General features: G+C 42.1%; 1 long non-coding RNA gene across 1 annotated transcript; it reads right to left on the bottom strand.

The window, feature by feature from the left end:
• Positions 1-279: 279 nt before the first annotated feature.
• On the bottom strand, positions 280-23083 carry LOC131138185 (uncharacterized). Its single transcript, XR_009132067.1, has 4 exons — positions 22911-23083; positions 22040-22101; positions 21837-21966; positions 280-748 (listed from the first exon to the last, which is right to left on the bottom strand). It is a non-coding gene; the product is annotated as an uncharacterized LOC131138185 (long non-coding RNA).
• Positions 23084-23511: the final 428 nt, after the last annotated feature.

Here is a 23511-nt window from a genome sequence, read left to right as displayed (position 1 = left end):
TCTAATGAGGGAACATTGTTTCGTTTTGAACATGTTCATCAACGTTACATTAAAGTGCTGTCTGAAAAGGAGCAGGAATAAGCATAGCCTTTTAAATGAAATCATAAAAGTAATAATAATAACTTTGAATCCTTTTTTCTGTATTTTTTTTATCTTTTTTAGTGTTTTCATTCTTTCTTTTATTGTATTATTTCACTTTTTTAACTTTTATCATTAAATTATTTTCTTAAAAATATGTTTTTAATGTTAATTTCTATTTTAAAAACATATTTCTGTATTTGCTTTTTTTTGCTACAAGGACATAGCACTTTTTCTGAAAGCAATTCACTTGAGACCCAAAGTTGCCTTGTAGTGCACCCCAATAAAGTAGGACAACGCAGTCTCCGTGCGATGTGAGGACGACGAGAGCCAGACGGGCGCTGAAAGCAAGACGCGGCGAGACAGAGCCGTGACGAGACTGGGATCAAGGGTCAAGAGGAAGGGAGGAGAGGGCAGCGGAGATCCCACTCAGACGCTGCTTTTGAAGTGTACATGTTTATGTGTTATCTCTCTGTGTGTTGTATGTTCCAGAACACGTGTGCACACTGTGTGGTCTGTACATGCACATGGGTGTATGTTTGTATATATATGTGTGTGTGTGTGTGTGTTATCACTCACGCGTAATAAATCTTGGTCAGTCAGGGGGTTGGAAGCTCCCCAAGGGTCTTCAGGCTGGAGATGATAAAGGACTCCGGGCTCCGTCTGGGATCTGCATCTCAATGAGGAATCAAGATCTGGTTTATTTCCAAGAGCCAGTACACAAAACAAATAAATAATGATGGTGCAGTATTGCAAGAACATACTATGCAGCCCAAAACAGCAACAATAATCAATGTGTAACATATTTGAGTTGACATCATGTAAATGTAATCTACCTTTTACGGTTGCTTGTCAATGAGTCCTTGGTAGGTATGTATATCGTGACAAGAAGAAGAAAGATGACTGACACTGAGTTACAAATCGTTTGCTTTTTGGGGGGGTTCTAGACATATTTTAATAAATATACACAAAGTGCAACTTATTTTCTTTAGTTTTGGTTGTGCAGACATAATTTTGTAACTGTTTGTAGTTTGTATTACCTAGGTATCAAATTCTGCCCTGCCACCAACCAATTTTATACACTGACATTAATTTGGCTTGTGTGTCTACCTTGAAAAGACACACAAAAAAAGTCTCAAGAACGCAAAATGAACCAGGAGCCATGTTAGACTAAAACAGACTTTCTTGATCCAAAAGAGATTGCTTGGTTACAGTAGCTCAACTGCAGGCAAAAAAATAAAATAAAATGCAATGCCATCTGAATAAAATATAATACAATAAATAATATAAGATAAAAAAAAACAATAGAAGATAAAGAAGATTGAATGAGTGAAGTCATGTAGCGTTTACTGTGGGACAAGAACTGGAGGAGTCTGTTGGAGAATGAGCTCTGTTGCCCCTCTATCATCCCATGGAGTGTGTGGGTGGGGTTGTCCATGATGGAGAGCGGTTTGTCCATTGTCCTTGTGTCTCTCAATGTTACAAACAACTCCAACAAGAACTTGTTCGCCTTTCCGGTAGAGTTTGTCCATCTTTTTTATGTTTATGTTTTGCCTTGAAGTAGCGACTATGTGGGGATTTTGGGCGCCACACTTTCATAAACAGCTCCTCGGAGATGGCTGAACTCGGTAATGCTAATTTTTTTTTACTAACTATACCAATTTTACCAACTCTACTGACAAAAATAGAAAATGACACATCAATATGCCAGAATAGTGAGGCTAGTGAAAAGGGACACTTCCTATTCATATTCAAGTGTAATTAAGCTATATCAATAATCCAGTGAACCATGACTTGTACATGCTGAACACGATGCACATTCGGAAAAGGTCAAGATCATCATCACGGCCCATCTCGACCGCAGTCTCGTTGGAAGGACGCGATCATTCACATCCAGCATCTCTGCGCTGTTGCTTGGCGCTTCCAGGCGGGAATGCATCCAAGAATTTTAACAAAGAGCAGACTGTGTTGGACGGGTTTTTGCCTAGTGCCTACAACTAAAACCACATCCTCGGCCCAGGATTTCTGTTGATTTCTTGCTTTATTTTGTGTAGTAATCCGAATCCAAAAGCTTCCACATATGTTCTAAAGGCATACATCTGCAACATTATGGATAAATATGATACCTTTAAGATAAAATATAGTGATTGGAAGTCATATGAATGTACAGCGCTCAAGGTTTTGTAACATTTGAGTCATTTCTAAGAAATGAAAGATTTACAAGTCAAATCATGTGAAACATGCCACTGTAAATGATTTTGCAGCCAAATAGTAAGTATTTTTCTTTTTGATCACACAGCAGAGGTGATAATCTTTTACAAACATGTTCCCACTTCCCCTCTGGAACGCTCCAGGGAATGTTCTGTCAACTCCAGCCGCACAGGCGACTGATCCAAAGCGGGATTCAAACGTGCAAAGATTAAAATGGATACTTTCCAGCCTTTGGGGAAAGAAGTATATCCTCTTCTTTTATTATATTCTTTGTTATAATAGCATGTCAACGCTGCAATTGCAGCGTTTAAAGATTAACCATTTTTAAATGAACCGTTTTCCGGCATAACACTGACCCCTAGACCACACACATATACAAGCAACTGTGCATACACAAACCAACACAGAATAGCTTTCTGTCTCACCTTTGCTTGCTATTGCTACACTAAAAGTGTGTCATTTAAGCAAGGGCCAAACACAGATAAGCAAGGTTACAACTGGAGCAGCAGCTGTGTGTGTGTGTGTGTGTGTGTGTGTGTGTGCAGCGTAATGTTTGCTAGCCTACTTTATCTGGTGACCTTCGGAAGTACTTCACAAACACACACACACACACAGCGTGATAAAGCCAAGAAGGAGGATGAGTGAGATAGTGCTCGATTTCAACAGGAGCAACTACAATACCTCCAAAAAGTGAGTAATACTTGTGTGAAGTATTGCATTTTTATGCTGATATTGCTAGTATTTATATTTTCGATTAAAAAAAATAGTGTGGCAAAGCAGGTTAAATGTGCAGCAAACACTTAAAGGGGATGATTGACTTGTGGACTGCTATACAGCAGCTACACACCATAACCAGCACACACAGCTTTATACGTGGGTCTTCCAGAATCTGCACCTATTCAGCTGTATTTCTTTGGATTCCATGGTTCCGACAAAAATGGTCTGTTTTAATGTATTCCACCCACGGCCCTGCTGTGGTGGGTCACACTAGCCCTAGCTGTGAACGGTATAGGACTTGATAATAAACGCTGATGTGTCTTTTTACAATTTTAACATGTTGGATTCCGAATCCGATCCGGAAGTACAGACTGGACAGACACGTTTCTCAAGAAAAGAGGTTACATTAAGACGTCTCTCAATGGTAAGTAGCTTTAGTATTTTAGCATTTGGTTTTCTACAGCATCAGTAACATCTAATGTGGCCACTAATTGTGGTGGCAAACGGCTATTAGCAACCCCGCTCCGTGTATACAAGCGCTTTTGCTCCATGACTTACACAAAATAAACAGTTAGAACATTTTACAAATTGTTACTTAATGCTTTGTTCTTCTGACTCTTCCACATGACCAAGTAACTTTGGAAAAGTTTGTTGGCATCTGCATACTGGCCCATGTTCACAAAATAGTCCAGTGTGAAATGCCGTTGACAGATTAACATACATTTATTTTGCTGGTAGGGAATCAGGAACTCCTGTACGAGTCATTGCTAGCAAGTAAATAGAAGAGCAGCGCTTGGGGAAGGGTGAGGGAAGCAGAGCTTAGGGGAGGGCAGAGAGCTTAGCTGGCTTACACCCACACCCATATACGTAAGGATGCCCGTCCCTCTGTGACATCACAAAGGGTCAGTTTTACCACGCCTTTTGAAACCGTGCCTTCAGAGCCATCCCAAACTTCTTTCAGGGCTCACTTCCAAATGGGCAAACCTCATTATCTGAATCTTTGGCATGGTTTATCACGAGAATACAACATTCTAACTACATTTATAGGTCAGAAAAGTGGAAAAAGCATCATAGGTCCCCACCAAAATTTACATATTCCTTGCAAAGCTCCATACAATTACTCTCAATGTTTGGCTAAAAGGTTAGAAAAAACATTTTTCATTTGTGTGTGTGTGTGTGTGTGTGTGTATGTGTGGTGAAGCTGATGAAGCCAGTTATTTTACAAGCCTGTCATTATGGTTCTGCGTATGTTCTGGGCCAATGAAAATACGCCGTGACTTACATTTCATACTGCATCTACAACCCTCATAATGACCCAGTTCCAGCACTGCCTTCCAATGAAAAAACCCACAAATGTGTTCCTTCATTGGCCAGACCGTGACAATATCATTGTCATGAACATGGCCATGATATGTTAAGGTCGGGGTGCCCAAACATTTTCCACCGACGGCCACCTTGTTAAGAATGAAAGGATGCAGCTAGGGCCACTACATTTTAAAACCAACACTTGTACAGTAGCGAAGAAATTATATATAGTATTTTGAGGAAAAAAAACAGCATCTCAGCTTTGTGTTATCGGTGAAAAAGTGCATCATTACTACAAACTTTGTTTTTTGCACACACCCCCATTTATACATTTTATAAAAAAATATATATATATATATAATATTTACACTTTCTCTTTAATAACCTTTGCGATTGTTTTGTTATATTACGACAGTATTTCCCTAATATTTTGACTTTATGCCCGTAATATAAGTTCCCCCCCCAAAAAAAAAATTTCTGCTTTATTTTTTTGTGTTTCTTTTATTATTATGAAATTTTTAAGATAATATTTTTTCCTAAGTTGCAATTTTTTTCATTTTTTTCTTTTTCACTTAACATTGTTGTAATTATGATTTTATTCCCATAATATTTAGACTTTATTTTTAGTATAACCTTTTGTGCAACTTAATTTTTTTAGTTCGGGCTACATGGTGGTCGTGTGGTTAGTACGCAGACCTCACAGCTAGGACAACCGGGTTCAATTCCACCCTTGGCCATCTCTGTGTGGAGTTTGCATGTTCTCCCCGTGCATGCGTGGGTTTTCTCCGGGTACTCCGGTTTCCTCCAACATTCCAAAAACATGCTAGGTTAATTGGTGACTCCAAATTGTCCATAGGTATGAATGTGAGTGTGAATGGTTGTTTGTCTATATGTGGCCTGTGATTGGCTGACGACCAGTCCAGGGTGTACCCCACCTCTCGCCCCAAGACAGGTGGGATAGGCTCCAGCACCCCCCACGATCCTCGTGAATGATTGAATGAATTTTTTAGTTAATTTTTCCTTTCAACTTTATTCTACTAAAATGATGTTATTTTCCCTCATAATATAACTTTATTCTCTGACAATTATAACTTATTTTGTTAGGCCAATAAAAAAACAGCCATGGGCTGCAAATGGCCCGGGGCCTTAGTTTGGACGTCCCTGGTCTAAGCATTATTAGACATATGTAATTTATTCCAGTAAGTTACTCAGTGCAATGTATGTCACTCAATGCTATACAGTAAAAGTCAGTCATGTTTATGTCAGTTGGAGGCCCACCCTATTGCCATGTAGACAGGACGGGCCCACAGAGAGGCCCAACCCCGCCCGCATCCCCCAATGACTGCCTCGCTTCCCCCTCCGCCCGTCTCCGCCGCACCAGCCGACTGGTTATTTATTGCGCTGTAATTTCTGCAGACTAATTGATTTGGCTCGGCTTTCAGGCTGCTGCGTGGAGACAGGAAGTCGGGCAACAAGGAGTTAAAGGGGGTCGGAGAAGAGTGGCAGCGTTTGTGTGTTGGAGGGCGGTAAGAGGGGAAAAAAATGCAAGGAGCATAATTGTCAATATGAGACGTACAATTAGTGTTAACTAACAAACAGTGTCGTGATGCATTTGGGTGACCATGATCTGCTGTTCAGGCCAGACACGGTGACTCAGTCTGGGACATGAAGGCAACAGAAGAAGCTTTTAGGGGACTAAACAAACATCGCCCTCAGGCTTCTTTTAGGCTCGACAGTCTTGTGGCTACAAAGACAACATGTCTTTTAAACTACTAGACCATTCAATTGACAGCAAGACATCAGCCAAGGCTCAACAACTCTAAAATATGGCTTGCCCCCTGTCCTGTAGGTGGCAATAATGTGAAATGTGAAAGTGATACACCCAAAAAGGGGTGTGTCACTGCCCCACTTAGACCCCAAATGTCCAATGTCAGAACAAACAAAACTATACACAGAAACCAATACCTCTCGCTGTGCACCGGTCCTCAATTTTTTGACACTTTGTAATGAGTTGTGGACTCCTGTAGAGCTACACACAATAACCAGTACAGAAAGCTTCCTAGATCTTCCAGAATTTGCACCTATTCCAGCTGTATTTCTTTGGATTTCGTGCTTCCTGTAAAAACGGTTTGTTTCCATTCCACCCGCGGCCCGCCACTCCTGCTGTGAATCCAACTTTATAGAAATTTATAATAAACTGCGATTTATCTTTTCAAAATGTCTGCTTTTAACATTACAGCCATATGTGTTGGATCCCAAATCCGATCCGGAAGTAGAGACTGGATAGTCCAAAGTTTCAGAAAAGAAGTTACTTTAAGACGTCTGTCAATGGTAAGTAGCTTTAGCATTTTAGCGTTTTCTACCAGTGTTTAAAGACTCGGGTAGACCCACTGATTGTTGTGGGAAATGGCTATTAACAACCTCGCTCCTTGTGTGCACACGCTATAATGCTACACAGACAGTCGGTTTAGTTCCATGACATACAGAAAATAAAAAGTTAGGACATTGATAAACTGGTACTTACTGATTGCTCTTTTGACTTTTTGACACAACCAAGTAATGTTGGAAAGGCGTTTGCCGGCTAGCCCAGCTCCATATTGGCCAATGTTCACAAAACTGTCCGATGTAAAATGGCAAATTTGTGCTAACATGTAACATGGAACGGATTCCTTTGCGGTTAGAGTTGGACCTTCTGGACTAATTACCGTAATGACGCTATGAGCAGCATTCTGGGGAAGTGGATTGGTTATGTTTGCTTGGAGGGAAAAATGTCTTTTTATATATCTTTTATTCAACCAAATTGGATGTGTGACCTGTTAGACCCCTCCACAAAGTTTCACGGGAATCATTATTTGTCGTTTTTGTGTAATCATGCTCACAAAAAACCAAAACAGCACCAATACAGCATGGCTCTGTGGCTTTCAGGTAAACTGACTGTGACTTTTATCAGGCTAATCGTCGGATCTGCTCTTCCTCTCCGCCTCACTTCTCCTGCAGGAAAACAGGAAGCCGGGATTAGAGAGCGACGCGCTGCGCTTAGATCCGGAGTCACTGGGCGGAATGTACATACACACGCACACACACTTGCGGGGGTATACACAGACTTTTTCTGGTCCTCTCTCCTACTACACTCTACATTTAATTAAATCCATTAAGAGAACCGAAATAGCTGGAGGAGAACTTGTCAATAACGCACGCCAAAACGTTTACAAGCTGCATTATGCTGCGGAGCCAGAGGTGCTCATTACTGCCTTTTTTATGGGTAGAGGGGATCACGGGTGGGGAGTCCAAAAGTGCTAAAAAGAATTTAAAAGACAAAAAAAACGAACCACACACAGCAGTAGTCAGGCCCAGTAAAGCCACAACGTTGCCTAGGACAAGATATGTGTGACCTTGAGAGGCGGTAATTGAGCGGAAAGGGGATGAAAAACATCCGCTGGCCCTCACACACACACACGCACACAGTGCACACACACACAGTGCACACAGTGGTAGTGGAGTTACTCCTAAGCTGGCCTCTCCTCTGCCATTATCTCATGGCCTGAGCAGTCCCGCTCCACACAGGAGCATGACGTGCATCTGCCTCGCATTATTCCGCAAAAAATTGTGTGCGTCAGAAGACATTAGCGAGGGCTCACTTGCTATTTTATGCTGTGCTGTTTGCACACAACATGAAGTTACACTGTTTGATGTGTGATACCACTGATTTCATTTCCAATCCGTTCCAAACCGGTCAGCCTCATAAACGCTTTTCAACAAATGTACAGAGAATCATCAAACCAATCAAATACTACTGTGATACTTGATGCCTGTTACCATGGTTACACGGAACAAATTGTGTTCTGGTAAATCCAATTTGGGCATTTTCATTGGTGACATCAATAAAAGAAACACTGCATAATACATGACTTTACTACTACATTATAGTATGTAGCGATTTGTACAAAGCCGACTAAATCCTTGCAAGAATCGGCTCATAATGAACACATAATCCACTGTAGCGTAAAACATGTCGCATCCGCCTTCGTCTCCAGCCAACCTCAGAATGTTCTCTGTGGTCAACTCCCCTACCATTACTTGGATATTTCTGTTATGAGTAAACTCATTCCCAGATTCCCTCGACTGTAATGAGGTTGGAATGCAGATCAGTCATCAAATACTACGACTCACTAGTGCCTCTTGAGGAACAAAGTGGAACGTACCGCTACCTTTTCTAAGTCATTTTGTCCCATTCTTGCCTTGCCAGGTCCGGATCCTTGTTTCCCCCCGTGACGAGTTCTAAATGTAGAACTTCCTGGCATCTCATTTTATCACGCAAACCACACAAAAGTCATTTCCTGCGACGTTAAAAAACACAATTTTAATGCGCCTCGTTAAGGGCCAAAAGTGGACGGTAGGGGAAGTGTATGTTTGGGTTCCTTAATGACACCACAATTGGATACGACAATGGGCCTCTTTCACTAAAGAAGGTTGCTTTTCTGAAAACAAATGGACAACTAGCTTTGTTTGTAGCAAAAAACAAAGCATATCGAATGCACATATACTAACTAGCATTGCATTAAATGTTGTTACGACTATTTGGGGTATTGAGGCCCTGTAACAGTAAAACAGAATGTGCCTCTAGGATGTTTAACTCTATCTTTGACAAGTACACAAACATATCAGCCAGATGAACACACACAGTCACTGGCGCACACAAACCCATCTTTCACGGGGGGCCCATTCCCACCCGGACACAGTCCACCTTTCATTCACGTCCAGGGCTGAGGTTTTTTAACATGTGATGAACGAGATTATTCAAGGTGGGGGAAAAAAATGGAATAAGTGTTGAGTGTGTGTTTTGGGGAGGAGGACCGGCGAGCGCTGGGGTCTCGAGATGTGAGAAGTGGCGGGTTTCCGACTAAATAAGACACTTTAAGAGACGACATTGGGCGCCAGTTGGGAGACTGGAGAGACTCTGTTCAATGAGAGAAGTCACTCACTGTTGCTTTACTCAAACTCACATTTCATAACAGTCCATCTTCTCAAGGGACAATGCAATACAGATGGCACTTAAAAATCCAGAGACATAAATAACCTTGTTTAGCGTTACAGTAATTCCTTGTTTATCACTGTTAATTGGCTCCAGACCCAACCGTGATAAGTGAATGTATGTTAAATAGGATTCCTTATGTAGAAATTTTATATTTTCATAGTTATAGTACAATATTCAAAATATGATTTTTAGCATTATTATAGCCCTCTGGGTATGAGGTACCACCCATATAGTCACCTTGACACTCATATTATCCTATTTAGTTAATATAATCAGAGAGCTGCTTAAGACATACTAAATAAAAAACTGTACTCGTGTGTCACAATAAATGTGTTCCCTTGGGGAGCTGAGTGGCGGACGGACAGGAAGTGACGTTGCTGAGTTATCTTATCTTTATGTTATTAATATTGTGCCTGTTGTGAGATCATTCTGACACCTAGTGACCAGTGTAGAATAGTGCATATCACAATATAAATATGTCATCTTAATGCCTTATATTTGTATGTTTTTTTTTTAGAAATAGGCTGTATCCAACCATAATTGGTATGATTTATTAATATATATTTGTGAACAAACTGTGATAGAGTGGCGAGGGACAATTATACAGATTTATAGTGCTCTGAAAATGAGTCCTGTCAAGCATGGTGGTTGTAGCGTTGTACAAGTGTTGCAGGCACTGGGGGACCTGCAGGAAAGATTAATTCCAACATGTACTGTGAAGCAGAGCACGATTGACTGCACGAGTGCTGCCAGCAGTGAGGGGGTGGGAGAGCTGTGGTTCACTGAGGGAAAACGTGAATTCCACAGCATGATAAGGAGCATCTCCAAGATGCTGAAGGTGATGTAGTAGCCAATTATGTCTCCTCCATACCTGAACCCAACTGAGCACCTTTGGGGCATCCTCAAGTCAAGTTTATTTATATAGCCCTTAATCACAAAAGAGGGGCGGCACAGAGGTCGAGTGGTTAGCACGCAGACCTCACAGCTAGGAGACCAGGGTTCAATTCCACCCTCGGCCATCTCTGTGTGGAGTTTGCATGTTCTCCTCGTGCATGTGTGGGTTTTCTCCGGGTACTCCCATATTCCAAAAACATGCTAGGTTAATTGGCGACTCCAAATTGTCCATAAGTATGAATGTGAGTGTGAATGGTTGTTTGTCTATATGTGCCCTGTGATTAGCTGGCGACCAATCCAGGGTGTACCCCGCCTCTCGCCCCAAGACAGCTGGGATAGGCTCCAGCACCCAGGACACCCTCGTGAGGAAAAAGCGAAAATCAATAATAAAATGAATGAATAATCACAAAAGAGCCTCAAAGGTGAAAAAGGATGAAAAACGGTGGAGGACTGCAAGTTGACCAACATCCACCATCTCTGGCGTCATGGAGGAGCGGAAGAGGACTCCAGTAACAAATCTGTGGAGCTTTGCTCAATTCCATGCTCAAGATATTTGAGGCAGAGCTAGATAACAATACACTCAATACCCACACCAAGGAAATGTACTCACTGGTGTTGCCAACCACTTGGGTCGACTCATTTTCAGAGGATAGTAAATCTTTACATTGACTACCCTAAGGTTCATTCATTTCTATAGTATCGCCCCCTAACAATGAAGATATAATCAAATGCTTGATGGAATGTGAGATAAGATAATACAGTAAAGCTCGACTGGACTTAAATTGTGCTGTGGCTGCTTTATTACCTCCTGAGCTGCAGGTACTTGGCCTCCCCTTCATTCTCTCAAGTGCTGTGTTGACAGTGAAAACAAGTGCAGGGGAACAAACGCCGGGAGGGATCCAAAGAGGATCTGATTGCACCGGTGTCGGCACCACCGCCCTGCTCAGCATCGATGGTGGCATAAAGGCTTTGGGCTTGTCCAAAATGCAAGCTTAAGATATTCCTGCTGGAATGTCACCTGAGAGTGTTCAGGAGGAAGTGTGGTTGGATTCCTGGCAGGAGGTGTGGACGGACGCCTATACAGAGACCTTGAAATTCATTCCATTGAAAACAAGAGCATTGATTTGGGATCACGTCTAGTAGTCTGTTTTTATGTGCAACATTCAAAAGGAGGCTTTGTGTTCTATCGCAAAATATTTGTGTTTGCCGTCAGGAGGAACGATCGGGATGGAGGCCACCGGCGAGGCACAGAAAACCATAAAGCATTTATACGCATTCATGCGCCTTTGATCGCTCATCTGCATTCATTTCTTATGTGCCAACCATGAGGAACTCATTCAAGACTTTTGTTTTTACTGCATTTTTCTTTCCTCCATGAATAAATGTTACGACTGTAGAGGTTTGGACACACAATGATGGATGCAAAAAGACAGCACAATAAAACTACTGATTCATGTGACTAGAAGGAAACATTTTGACGAGTCAAGTCAAAAGCGGGTCTGTTTATTACTACTGCACTCTTCCTCTATTTATACGCTGCTTTTATGATGACACTGTGTCTTATTGCACAACAAACATGCTCTGTTGGTGCTTTATCAAAAGACCGCAAACATCTTCAACTGCAGATTGCTTTAATATATTTTTGTCTAGCATACCGCACACATGAATGTTTTTTAGGTGTCTTTATAATGTACTTCCTGAAAACATGCGGTACTCACCCACTCTGTTCCCTCACTGTCATCTTTTATTTTTCTCAAGCTGTTGCACCGGGGGGCTCCTCTCACTTTTCTCACCAAATTTTGGATTTATTCTACATATTTTTGCGACCCCCCCCCCCCCCAACAAAAACTCACTCACAAAAACGCCCACACTGGAGCATCAGAAAAAACCTTAAAACTTTGCTATGGCTTCCTGTGAGTCCAATCAACGCAAAATTTAGTACTCATGTTCACCATGACAGGATGTGTAAAACAAAAGTCTGTAAAATGGACACACGGTCGGCGATGTTGGTTTGAATTGTTCATTTTTGGCCAGTTGTAGAGGTCATTAAAAGACAAAGTTGTTATCACACTTTCAATTTCTGTCTTATCTATCATATTTTTATCAATTCATCTCAGAGTGATACACCATACAGACTAAGACCTTGACTTTGTTAAGCATTTTTTAAATAAACTAAACCATTACTATTACCTTGATATATACCACACACACATTATACAAAATACAAGCCAGATGGTAAAGTCCTAATGTGAGGTGAAAGTATTTTAAGACTTAGTTTAGGAGGAGGAGCGGAAGAAAGAGAATGAGAGGAGAAGACGTTAAGGTCCAGGATGTAGAGGAAGGATAAGAAGTGAGATAGAGGGGGGGAGGTAACAGAGGAGGGGTGAAGCCCAAATTTCCAAGGGAACAAAGAGGCACTTATATAAGCAGCAGCAGCAACAGCTGAAAACATCTTTAGGTCCAGTGTGTGTGTGTGTGTGTGTGTGTGTGTGTGTGTGTGTGTGTGTGTGTGTGTGTGTACTAATTCATGTTTCACATATTTAGCAACGCGTCTGCTTACACTTTGACTATCCACGTAATTAAGTTCACCTGCACCATGCACCTTTACACCTGTAATAATAAACACTACATGTTTTTGCTTCATCTAAAGGTCAAATTTAGTGATGTAAAAAAAAATCCACTGGATTCATACTCAATTTACAAAAAAAAAAAAAGAATTGCATTTGACCAGTATTTACAAAATAGCACAGGAATTCCCATTCAACACATTGCTTTGATTTTGTGAAATCATTGTATTTTGTATTGTATTATTTCATAACATTCATTCATTCATTTTCTACTGCTTATCTTCACAAGGGTCGCAGGGGTGCTGGAGCCTATCCCAGCTGTCTTAGAGCGAGAGGCGGGGTACACCCTGGACTGGTGACCAGCCAATCACAGGGCACATATAGACAAACAACCATTCACACTCACATTCATACCTGTGGACAATTTGGAGTCACCAATTAACCTAGCATGTTTTTGGAATGTGGGAGGAAACCGGAGTACCCGGAGAAAACCCACGCATGGACGGGGAGAACATGCAAACTCCACACAGAGATGGCCGAGGATGGAATCGAACTCCTATTCGAATTCCTACAGCTTATTGGTATATTATTATTACAAAAATATGAAACGTATTCAGGTTTTCAGCACAACATTTACAACTATATATACATTTAAAAAAACAAGACAAGTCACTATGTCCACTATTTAAATAATTGAATTTGTTCGAAATCCTGATCTAAAATCCTTTTTAGAATCAAAAGTATTTTCAGTATAATGCAGTGCACAATAATATATTAATAAATACGTCATTCAATAGATGGATCTCAGACAATAAAAAGTAGTATTTGTAAATATATTTATATATTGTATTAAATGTAGCGTCCTGTGAGTGCACACATGCTTGCAGTTATGTCCACCACAGCTATGAGACAACTTCAGTTCGAGGCACATCTCAGTTTGCTGCACTAATAATTGGTCAAAATGTGAAGCGTCAACAAAAAAAAAATCAACTCAAACAAAGTCACAAGACCAAGTGTGCCTCCGTGGCCCGGCGTCTCCATCCCTGACGTTCCCCTGTCGCCTTCCCTCTCTTCCGCTTTCTCCCCCGCCTCCCTTATCTTCCACCCTTCCTCCTGTGCCAGCTGTTGTTTTGAAGGCTGTAAGCGAAAGGGTCCACGGGTCAGGACCTCCGCGGTGCTCCGAGTCTGGACAAATGCGGCCATTGTAGTTGAAGTGCACGGGCCATTAGGTGTTTATTATGTGTGTATTATTGTGGGTAATCCTGCTGTAGGGTACTTTGTGATGCGCTGGAGAATGGACGGGTGGGAAAATGGATGTCTAATTATGATTTGTGGAGGACTGGGGTGATTAGTTGCTAAATCTGAGGTGAATTATGTATCCAGGCAGACAACACAGTTTCAGTGATTCCTGGGAAGAATCCTCCACCATCCCAGGTCTGGACTCAATGTGAGCTTTGTCCTGTAAGTGAGAGTCAAGAGGAAAGAGCCCGGTCCTCTGAACTCTGGCCTATGAACCTGGAGGTCACATGTCCCTGGAAGCCATTTCAGAGGCCTGCAGACCTACGTAGGGGCAGCTGGAAGATCTCAATTTCAAACAGTACAGAATGGTTGCAGAAACGCTCCTTGGCGGAGACTCCACGGCACAAAAATGCGCAGCCTTGAAAGGGTAGGCTTTTTGTTGCCCCTTCCATTCCCGGCCATCCTGTTCTCTTACAATCTGAGGTTACATTTCTCAAGCAACCGCTCCAATTATAAACACTTAATCAGTAGGAACTGATGCTGTCAAGCAACCCGGCTAACATGTACCATCTGACGTTTATCTGTTCCCTGCAGAACCAAACCAAAAATGTTGTAAAAGCATCAGATGTCGTCATGCCAGCATTCGGTGGGAGAGGTGAGTTGGGTGAGTTTAACCTTTGACACGCAGCAGGGTCATGTGTCCCCCAGAGGCTCTGGAAGGCAAGTGAACATTCTGGACTCATAGTACCTGCAACAGTTTGGACACGCTAGATCGAATATATGGATTCTTCTCCTGAACTGCAGGAATGACGGAAGACTGTTAGCGTCAATGTTGTGTTCCGGGAGGCACAACTGAGATCACTTGCTTTGTTGTTTGCTTGGATGAGGTTGGGGTCTGCAACATTATACAAGGTTTGTATAAGTCACCGGTGTTTAAGTCGCATCCCACTAAATTTGCAGACAAAAACAGATTTCTTCTTATATACAGTAAGCCTCACCGGACAATAAACTGCACATGTACACATCATAAAATGGTATATCGTGGCACGCTCAAAATCATGTATTAGACAGGGGCCAATCGTGAGCTATGAAATGGCAGGAGGTCAATACTCAATATAAGAGTCTGACTCACTGTATCATCTTACACAGAAAGATTAAATCATCAGACAACAACACTCAAAAGGTAGCAAAGAAATATACAATATAAGTACCAATATGATATATACATTTTAACTCTTTCCCATAATGCATTTAGTCACAGCAAAGCATCTCATTGCTGACTCTGCCCACCAGAGGGAGCCAGAGGAGCCCAGAGCCCAGTGGGAGGCTGACATCATTGCAGCGCCAAGGCAGGAATACCAATTACATGCTTATCTGGGGGCTGCACCGCGGTCGAGTGGTTAGCGAGTGGTTCAATTCCACCCTCGGTCATTTCTGTGTGGAGTTTGCATGTTCTCCCCGTGCATGCGTGCGTTTTCTCCGGGTACTCCGGTTTCCTCCCACATTCCAAAAACATGCTAGGTTAATTGGTGACTCCAAATTCTCCATAGGTATGAATGTGAGTGTGAATGGTTGTTTGTCTATATGTGCCCTGTGATTGGCTGGCGTCCAGTCCAGGGTGTACCCCGCCTCTCGCCCGAAGACAGCTGGGATAGGCTCAGCACCCCCCGTGACCCTTGTGAGGATAAGCGGTAGAAAATGAATGAATGAATGAATAAATGCTTATCTGGGACTAAATGAATATGGGAAAAAGTTAAAATAGTTGTTGGGGTTTTTTTAAACCGTATTTGTACTATATAATTCCTAGGTAAGTTTTCAGTGTTCAGTTGCTCTGTGATTAGTTTAGGGTTCTTTGTAAGCGTTCTTCCTGTAACTTCCAATGGGTGGGCAAGCTCTTCAGGAGATCACTTATAGCTTGTGATTGGCTCCTGCTAAAGAAAGAGTTGAATGAGTATTTAAACAATTAATAGTAGTAAAGGAGGTGTCACAAGCATGGCAGTAAATTATCCGCACCTCTGTATAAGATGTAGTAGCTGATACCGGAAAATACAGTGTGTTTGTTGTTTGAAGACGGGGTTCTGAAAGGTTCAGACTTAAATTCTCTGGTCATTTGGTTTGTGGTTTACTCATATGAAGCTGGTTTTCTGCAAAGTTCAAACTTAGATCCTCTTATCATAAGGTTTTTTTGTTTGCGATTATGAAGATGGTACTCTGCAGGGTTCAACCTTAGATCCTCTTATCATTTACTTTGCTCATATGAAGATTGCGTTCAGCAGACAGATGATCTTTTATTTTGAAGTAAGACAAAAGTTTCCTTCCATTATTGCGTATGCTTTATATACCGTACATAATTGCCTTATGGAAACTGACCAAGAGCGTGTTCCAAACTATTGAACTATTAAGTCTGCCTTGTTGAACTATGTCAATCCCAATGTGACTTTAGTTTTGCAAGAGGGTAGATTAAAAGTCTGGAGATCAGATAATGGGATCTACATTTTAACCTTTAACCCTCAGACTTACTGACTACAAGTCACATGCCTTCATAAGCCAAATTCTGTGTTAGTGTTGGAGGTTAGTATTGCGGAAAGGTTGCAGAGAATGTAAGTTATTTAAGTTAAGTGAACATATCTAAAAATAAACTTGTAATAAACTTGTGTAAATGTCATAGCAGCTGTGTCTCCTGTAAATACAGTAGCTTCAAGCGCCACACATTAAATCAAACTCGTGTCGTCAGTTCCATTTTGTTTGCCGTCTGCTGGGACCAGACGTGACGTATAGCACGCATTACTCAGCAGAACTAATCGAATGTGTGGGTGGTCCAGGCAGCTCACTACAACGCGCTAATGAACAAAGTTCAGCACAAGCAGATAAGCGAGGTGGCAGGACTCAAAGTGCACAATTGGACAGGACCACAACAATTTGCCTTCCTTTTTGTGTGTGTGTGTGACGCAACTTTGCTTCTCTCGGTGGCCACAGGAGGCCGGACGTGTCTGAGTCAGGCAGGAAAGTCAGCACGGCGAGGTGCCCACTGAGTTACGTCTAAGCTCTAAGCACTCCAAAGTCCGATGAAGGGAACTTCCTCCTCACTATTTTGGCATCTGCGTCAATTCAGAGTTACTCAAACTTTCTGAGGGCAAATCTAGTGTCTACTTTCATGAGCAGGCAGCAGCTGGAAGCATCCTTCCCAATGTGGCTACTTGTTATCTTCTCATTGCAGTAACACTGCCAGCCGACTATTGATTATTATGTAATTTGGAACGGTATGCAAATAATGTTTTCCCATTTCTCCCATGCATTGACTTGTGACCTTGTCATCCCTTTTGGACTCTCAGTGCTCCAACCAATCGGATTCCCTTGCTTTCTCCCATCTGTGTCCCAATACGTTGGTCATGTCCCGTTCCTTTGGTGTCTCATCCAGTCAAAGCCATACACTATTTGTGTCCCATTAGTCCTCATCAGCCTGGTCTCAGCCAATCGAATCCCTGCATTCCCTTGTCTTCTAGCACCTGTCTCTCAGTGTTTAAAGAATGGATTTTGTATCACCAGCAAGTGTATTATATTTCTGTTTATATGCATCAGCCTTACAACGAGAGTCGATGTCCTGCCCTGTTATCTTGAGATTTTCCGTGTTCCTTCGGGCAACATAAACACACTCGGACGATCTCAGTGGCCGTGAAACAGTTGAGACAGGCTTGCGCTGAAACACGATGCGGATATCCTGCCGCGAATAACGTGCTAATTAGGTTTGGCCTGTGGTGGTTGCCATAATCAAATCTATCCGGAGTGGATCGGGTGAAAGGCGAAACACGATCTGTGGGGCAAAATATGCATGACGTTTCCTCTTTTCAAATGTGTGTGTGCGTGTGTGTGTGTGCTTCAAGGCTAAGGATAAGGTTACACAATAATGATTTTGCGCTCTTGAAAAGTCAAATTTGTTATCTTGAGCAACAAAAAGTTGAAATGTTGATACTAATAACATAAATCAATTATGATAGGACACAATATCACATAACCTTTGGGTACATAGAACTTCCAAGCATATCTACAGAATATTGGACTGGTTTTAGCCTATTTACAAATTGAAAAAATATCAATATCAATGCTTGCTACACCGCCACAAGGTGCATGCCATGTTTCTGGGCTACCATGGAGAGGAAGGACATCGAGTGGAGACTTAATGTGTCATCCAACATACAGTTGCCAATATCTGCTAAAGAGCTATAAATAGATACAGTAGCATCTCAGCAGTGTAAAAGCCCTAGTCAAAGATCCTCTATATGACAGCAGCGCTCTGCTACTTGTATGGGCCTATTGGAAAAAACACAAGTCAAAGATCCTCTATATGACAGGACAGCTCTGCTGTTTCAACAAATGAACTAAAATACAGATATAAGGCATTCAGAAGATGCATTCAAAGATGTGATGATGCTAAGTAGTATTTGACAATGGTCACAGACATACTAACAATAACATAATAATCATAAAAATGATGACACGTGGGCTGCACAGCACTTAGCACGCAGGCCTCAGGGTCGGAGTTCAATTCCACCCTCGGCCATCTCTATGTGGAGTTCGCATGTTCTCCCCATGCATGTTTGGGTTTTCTCCGGGTACTCCGGTTTCTTCCCACATTCCAAGAACATACTAGGTGAGTGTGACTGGTTGTTTGTCTATATGTGCCCTGTGATTGGATGGCGACCAGTCCTGCGTCTACCCCTCTCGCCCAAAGACAGTTGGGATAGGCTCCAGCATACCCAGCGACCTTTGGGATGATAAGCAGTCGAAACTAAATGAATGAAATTATGACACTTCCTGTCCTCCACACGTCCGCAACACATTTATTGCAACACACATGAGCATGAGTCTCTTAATTGGCTTATTTGCTCTTGTTATGTCTACTATATTGGGTAATATGAGTGTCAAAGTGACTATAGGGGTGTTAATTCCTGTCTAGATAGCTCGAATAATGTTTAAAAAAGTATTCAGGTTATAAACAGGTTTTCTATACTTCAACTATGAAGTGAGATTCCTAAATAAGGAATCCTACGGCAGGGTCTGGAACTCTGGAACCAATTAACCATGATGAATGCTGTATGATTGTTGTATACCACAGGAGCCCTCTGCTATTTATAAAAAATGCTCCTTAAAGATCTTCTGCACGACAGGAGCACTCTCTTGTGTAAAGTAAACATAATAAAGAATATGATTGAAATAAATCTGTGAGACCCATCAAATGTACCGAGTTACATCGTTTGGAGCTCCGCCTTGCAAGTTCAGAACCAGCAGTAAAAACCCAGTCGAGGAAATGAGAGCACTGCTGAGAGAAGGAGAACGTTCCAATCCAAGCCTCCAGCTGACAGAGCTGCGGATCCACCTGTTCCCTGTCCTCAGAGCCGCTTCCTTGTCCGGATGTGGGAACCTGGGAATATGGATGACTCCGCAAGGAAAACAAGAGTGCTTTCTTTTTTTTTTTTTTTATTATCCGACGTCTTAATGATCTCCGGATGGAGTTCTGTGGCGGAACGTGGCAGAGATGCAAACCTCAGTATTGCCGGAAACAAAAAAGATCTGCTCTCCTGTCTGTTGCGTTTTGGTTGGCTCGTAGTGATTCACTGTTAAATGCCGGTTTCGGAATTCCTGCTTGGTGGGCCCACTAACACGTCAAGATTATAAGGAAGGGAATTGGAAAAAAAATGTCCTTCCTTTGTGGTCGGACAACTGTAAACACTGCGGTGGACATGCTGGCCTGGTTCTGCTTTAACAGCAGAAAACACAAACAGTATTAATGCGCATTGACCCGTGTTTGTCCTAAAAGGAGAATGTTATTTTAGGTTGATGCATGCTCAAGTGTGATTAGTTGTAGCGCGGGCCAACATCTTGTGGCTTAATTATTTGACAGTGGGAGGAAGCAGGAGGCAGGTCGGCCAGTTTCAACATCCAGTATGTGGTGTGCTGGCAATCCTGCATCATTAAGCGATACTGTCAGCACTCAGACGCAAAACGGAGGTCACGGGGGAGTCAATGCGCTGCTTTTGGGGCTGGGGGCTGCTGGTGGGAGGAACAGATTATGCAGTTAAACCGCTTGCAGGGGAAGTGAAGTTTTAATGCTGACAAGGTTCCTGTGGAGACTGTTATGCTAATCTGCTCATGCTAAACGCTGCAGAACGTCCGCGGTGGAAGAGGGGAAATGCACCATGAAAACATATAGCTCCGGCCAAGAGACGCATGGGGGCAGGAGGTGGTGAGGAACAGTGCAGAGGAAGCACTCAGGAAGCAAACATGGCATGTTTTTATGTTTTTTTTTCCTATTCTACTGTGATCTGACCACGAGGGGAGGGTGACATCTTTTTACAGCGGACGCTGCATCCGCCCCCCAAAAAACGCACTCTTCACTGCACTGCACACCAGATTTTACAGCTGGATGAAGAGCATCAATGGAAAGCAGACAATGGACACAGCGTCCAGGACCCGCTCGCCAGCACAGGATTTCCTGGCTTAGGCCAGCAAAAGAATAAATAAAAAGAGAAAGTTACAAGCTTTCCGGCTAAGCGGCAATAAAAAAAAAAAACATGTTGGGTAATGTGGCACTTCACACCAGAAGTGCTCATATCCGTTGTGGTCTGAAGGTGGATTTGTTCCTTCACTAATCAATGCAAGCTTCTGTCATACCTTCAAACTTTAACTTCATGAGCTAGTCAAAGATCCTCAACATGACACGCAAACAACAAAATTGATACCAGAACAACAGGCTTTTATTGCAGTTTTGAATTTTCTCGCAAGCGGCTGTAACTAAATATGGAGGTAAATCTCAATTCGGGCCTGCACGGCAGACGAGGCGCAGGCCTCACAGCTAGGAGACCCGAGTTCAATTCCACCCTTGGCCATCTCTGTGTTTGTATGTTTTCCCCGTGCATGCGTGGGTTTTCTCCGGGGACTCCAGTTTCCTCCAACATTCCCAAAAACATGCTAGGTTAATTGGTGATTCCAAATTGTCCATAGGTATGAATGTGAGTGTGAATGGTTGTTTGTCTATATGTGCCCTGTGATTGGCTGGCGACCAGTCCAGGGTGTACCCCGCCTCTCGCCTGAAGACAGCTGGGATAGGATTCAACACACCCATTTATCTCAATTCGGAACCCTCAACATCACTTCCTGTTCGCCACACACTGAGCTCCCCTTAGCACCGGAACATTTTCAGTGACAAAAGTCACAAAAGTCTTTTGTCACTAATGGCGATCCCTACAAATAAAGAAATCTCATTTGCAACTTTTCCCACCCTTTGCCAGTCACTAAAGACCGCACATTACCGAGGAAAATTGCAGTGTTAAAACATAACAGACATATTTTCAGTTTAATACACTTTTCTTTCATTGAATTTAACGTTTCATTTAATTGCATGCTGGAAAACCTCCAAAAATACACAGACAGGATTTCAATTTGCCTACAAAACTTCACATTTGGATGAAATTTGATTACTTTTTTATAAAGTTTGCCTATTATAAATCACAGGGATTTTATTTTACTGTTTTTTTTTTTTTACATCAATATGTTGTTTTTTTTATTTCTTTAAATCATTAAGAAGCCTTATGAGAGTTATATATTTTGTATTTTAGGGAATGTATTTCCACGTTTAATTGGGACTATCTTACCCATCCTAAATAGAAAAAGGAAGCCATGTTGATATATGTCAAATCACCAAGAATGGATGAAACCTGCAAGCTGCAACGTGTGCCCTCCCTCATTAGCAACACGATGGAGGCCAAACAAAAAGTGCCTTTAGTTCCTCTCACCTTTGATTTCCTGGAGAGGAGCTCAGAGTGCTGTGATCTCCTGAGGAGGGGAGCATCAGGGATTCCTTCATGCCCCCTCCCTTTGGTGGGGGCCAAATAAGCCTCTTAGCCACTGATGATGGCTCACAACCTGTTTAAAAAACAGTGGTTGTGGTAAAAGCTTTGCATTTAAGATACTTTTAAGACATATTTGGATTCAATACCTGGAGGTTTGGTATGCAGAATCCCCAAAATGTCCTGCAGGGAGAACCACTGAAAAGTGGCCCTGAAAGATAGGAGGTTTTGGTTAGGTTTTGTAGCAAATAGAATTGAGAGAAGTTACTTAACACACCAAAGGACAAGGTGAATGGGACTCTGAAGTAGCTTTAGCATTTTGACTGACATACATATATTGCTAATATGCATGTCGTCCCATCCCACTCCTAAATGTTATGTTGTTTTATTCAATATATGGTAAATATTAAGATGGACAAGTGCAGTTACATTGTGGATAAGGTTCTTGGAGAAGAAACAGGTTGGACAAACACAGCTCATTGGCATTAAAGGTAAGGAGTTATGACGCCTTCAAGTGCAACCTCTGTATTCAGAGACACCTGTATTGTTATTACTTAAATCCAATGCCAAACGGTGGTCCAGTTGTGTTGGAAACACGCCACACGGGAGCAGGACCACACAACTTTTCTCCACTTTTCCCCTGCAAGCTCACCCTCTGCTGTCAGGTTAGGGTTCATGTAAACACAACGCCATACGCATAAGGTTTAGCCATCTGACGATTAGCCAACGTGACGTATGGATGGACGGACGTGGCGAGTTCTGGGACAGGAAACGCAAAGAGGAAACGTTCAGTTGATCCAGCTGTTTTCTCCCTCTCGTTCCCCTCGTATCAAGTGTCCGAAGGGGGCTAGGGTGGAGGGGGGAGGAAGGGGGCATTCAAACAGGTGTCTAACAACTCCAGCAGCTTGTTGGTCGATAGGGTTTTTTTTTTTTTACCTCCAGTGCCCAGCTGCTTTGACACACACACACACACACATATATACATATATATATATACATACACGCACATAAAACACGCACCATGTGTCCATCTGTCACAAGAATTCCATATAATCCATGGGAATGTTCACATGTCATGGATGGACAGTTTGTAACCCGACCAGTCAAACACCTGCAACACACACAATGACATGACATGAGTGGCAGACATATTTACACTTACAGTTACACGTGTCAGTGCCTGAGAAGGTTAAACGTCCATCATCTGATTATATACATATTTTAAAAAAATACTTCTGTATTGGGTTTGCGATATTTAGCTTGGCGAGAGGGGTACGCATATTGTAGCTAGCACACTACAAACACCAACAAATGTATAACAGCACCACCCAGTGGCGAACTTATGTATATTACCAATCATTGACAGGTTCCTGTAATGCTTAACACATCGTTCAAGAAGCACTTTAATTTGAACTTATTTTACTGCTTAATCATTATGATTTTTCTAATTTGTTTTACATAAAAACAGAAAAATAGTATATTGTTGTTTCTTGAGTAAGAGGTATATGTAGTGTAGTGTGTAGCGTAATTATTTACTTGTATTTTAGAAAAGAACAAAAATGTAAAACATGTTTTTGTTCTCGGTGTGAAAAAAGAATGAGAGTGCATATTTGATACCCAC

The sequence above is a fragment of the Doryrhamphus excisus genome, chromosome 11 (genome assembly GCF_030265055.1).
Source record: "Doryrhamphus excisus isolate RoL2022-K1 chromosome 11, RoL_Dexc_1.0, whole genome shotgun sequence".
In the NCBI taxonomy this organism is placed as follows: Eukaryota; Metazoa; Chordata; class Actinopteri; order Syngnathiformes; family Syngnathidae; genus Doryrhamphus; species Doryrhamphus excisus.
The sequence above is the reverse complement of the archived record's forward strand: the minus strand, read 5'-3'. Positions and strand labels throughout refer to the sequence as shown.